The following is a 3,023-nucleotide window of genomic DNA, read 5'->3' on the forward strand; positions in this document are numbered from 1 at the left end:
ACTTATACACAGCACACATTTCAAATACATTGAAAGGAAGTATCAGATCAGACGGTGTTTAGAATTTATAGTCATGTTATTATGCATTAGAAATTAGATCTTTAAGAATTTTACTGATAGTCAATTTTTATTGTTTTCCACAATCATTATTTATAAAGCAAATATTTTAGAGACTAATTTTTAATAATATAATATTATTACCTTGTATTTGCTTATTACCTTTATTCTAAATACATTTGATTTAATTATTATTGGAATTTATGTATTTACTTTATCAGCTAAAAATTAATAAAGAGGCGGCATAGAATTCAAAGTTAACATTTTCCCAATGATGTGAACAGCATTTTATATATAAAATGACATCTATCTGGTGAATGGTAACATCTTTATTGGTTTGAAAATAGAACATGTGTAGTTTGGCATTATATTTCTTCAGAATTTAAAAAGTTACCATTTAAGCTATGGCTTTTGGGACATCAGAAATAAACTAGCATCCTGAAGAATGAACTCAAATTTTAAGGTGCTAATTATTTAGATCACAAACAAGACAGATTATTGGGATGATTTGTGTTTCAATTATAAATTTGCTGACAACAGAAACAAAAAGGAATAGAAAAGTAAGACATAACACTAAGTTGCTTTTGAAATAAAAGGTATAGATCAACACTGAATATGAAGAAATTTTACTGCGATAGTTTTCAAAGCGCTAAGATGTTCAAAAATATATTGGCACATTCATAATACCTGTCTCAAAGTAATAATGTGTGATATACATGGATATAAACAAATTGAACACAAGGCAGCATCTCTCCTTCCTGACATCAGCATCTGCTGTCTAATGGGTGGAGACAAAATACTGTGCCTTCATGAGTTAGTCCCATTTTGAATCCCTCCTGCATTTCATCTAATTTTGATTGAACATCTGGAGGGAAATCCCCTGCTCCTGTTGTGTCCAGATAGCGAAGTCCCCAAAGACCACCAAGGAGCCGATTCCAATGTAAACACACGAGGGTCGTTTATTCAAGCTGGAGCAGGGGCACTCAACCATCACCAGTGCAGCAGATCAGGATTCAGAGCCCTGAATTCCAAATCAGCAGGGTTTTTATTATGGCTACCGCAAGGTTTGGGGACGTTCCATTTAGCAGTTACATGATTGGTTGATATTTAGCAAGCATGGGGGGTTGAGGGGTGGCTACATGTAGAGTTTATGGGAAAAAGGAACAATCAGCACATTGACAGAATGTTCTATAGATAATGGGCCCGGGAGCATCTGTTTTCTGGGCAGACAGAGGATTGAGTTAGGAGCTGTGTCCTTTTTTTATCTGTTGTCCCACAGCAAGGACATTTTATCATTATTTTATGGGCACAAAGGAGACTAGGGGAATAGTTGACTTCAGTGAAGTGGAATTCATGTCAAGGCCACTTCACTGTCTTATTTTAAGATGGAGTCAAACTTTAAAATAGAGTTAGTTAGGTCTCACACTCCACAGTTAAATGGGTCAAAAGGTTCTGCTCCAAACAGGTCCCGTTTAATTTCTGTAGATCTACTAGGTACTGGAGGTAGCTGTGTGCCCTTGAGAGTAGCTACTCAAGACTGGTCTGCAACTGGAGAAAATGGAGTCATATCAAAGACGTCCGTGGAGGGTGACTTAGGTGCCACACTGCCTGCTGGAGATGTTGACTCTTGAGTAATTCTTAACTGGTTTTCCAAATCTTGTACTTTATTTGTAAGTTCCATATTTTCTGTTTCTAGGTCTTGGGTTCTTTTTTGTAGCCTTGCAATCTGTTTTCTTGTTTCAACCTCTTTTCCTCCAGATTCTAGAAATTTCCTGTATGCCAGGTCCAATGCTTGGCCAATGGTTCAAGTTATCTCTTCAGCACACTTTTCGCTGTCAAATACATAGCACAAATGTTTATTTGACTCAGAATCTTTGCATATGAAAGTGACTATCCTCTTGTCGGTTTTATCATCTGCACAAAATGATATTCTGTGAAGCTGGCAACTGTGCTGGACTTCCTTTGTTTTAGGTTCTAGGATTTTTACTCCATAAATTAATATTTGCAATTCAACTTTAGGAATTTTCTGGCCTTCAGATTTCTTGATGTGTCTTGCAAACTTTAGTATCCGCACCGCATCTCGCACAACTTCTGTCCCCTTTTGGCTGCTCCACTTCTGTACTGCCAAGAAACTTGGCATTATAGGGAATGTGATGTTTTGATAAAGCTTCAGGTGTATGCATCCATGTTTTGTCTTTCTTCCTGCTAAATGCACGGTTCATGATGAGAATCTGCCAAGTATATGTGCAGCTCAGTCACACTTTATAGCCGGAATATGCCCAAATACAGCTGACAGAATCTACCGGGACAACCACACAGCTTCAATCATAGGGTTGCCATCAGAACTCTCTTTCTATCACTTTCTCCCCTTGCGGGGCGCTGCACGGCCAAAGTTTCTCAGGGGCGTCCACGCGGCGCAGGGTTTGGCACCCGGCTGCGGTCCCCTCCCTCCTCCTTGGGATCAGCTGCAGCCACCACTGGTAGCGGCGGCGCCGAGGCTCGGGACTCCAGGTCGCGCCCAGCCGGCCGCAGCGCGGGGCTCCCCCTCCTGGCTGGACCCCGGCCTGCGCGCCGCGGGCTCCGACCTCCCGGGCGCGTGGTGCTGCCCGGCGCCGGCCGCGCGCCCCGAGGGCTCCCGCGGGCGACCAGCTCTTCAGCCCGCGCGCAGAGCCAGGTGCAGGGCGGGGCGGCCAGGCAAATTCTTAATTATGAGTCTCTGTATAAATAAAAAAGAAAGTTACTTCCTACATACAATGACACAGGGTAAATATTCCAATGCTACATGGGAGGAATAGGATCAGATAGGAAGGAATTGAGCCAAAGCAAGACCCAAACCCAGCAGAGGTTAAAATCCCATTGCTCCATCTCCAGTACTTGGGGGCAGTTGTGATGAAATGTGAGCTCCAAAGGGCTTGGGCAGCCCCACCCCTATGGCCTTGCAGCTTGGGCTGGATTTGCTCACTACC

At 42.4% G+C, this 3,023-nt stretch overlaps 1 pseudogene; it reads right to left on the reverse strand.

Annotated features, from left to right (window-relative positions):
• Positions 1-256: 256 nt before the first annotated feature.
• Positions 257-2,585, reverse strand: LOC101711518 (PTB domain-containing engulfment adapter protein 1-like; annotated as a pseudogene).
• Positions 2,586-3,023: the final 438 nt, after the last annotated feature.

Source organism: Heterocephalus glaber, unplaced genomic scaffold, assembly GCF_053883595.1.
Source record: "Heterocephalus glaber isolate CG9 unplaced genomic scaffold, H.glaber_assembly_v1.0 deba00001509, whole genome shotgun sequence".
NCBI classification, from domain to species: Eukaryota; Metazoa; Chordata; class Mammalia; order Rodentia; family Bathyergidae; genus Heterocephalus; species Heterocephalus glaber.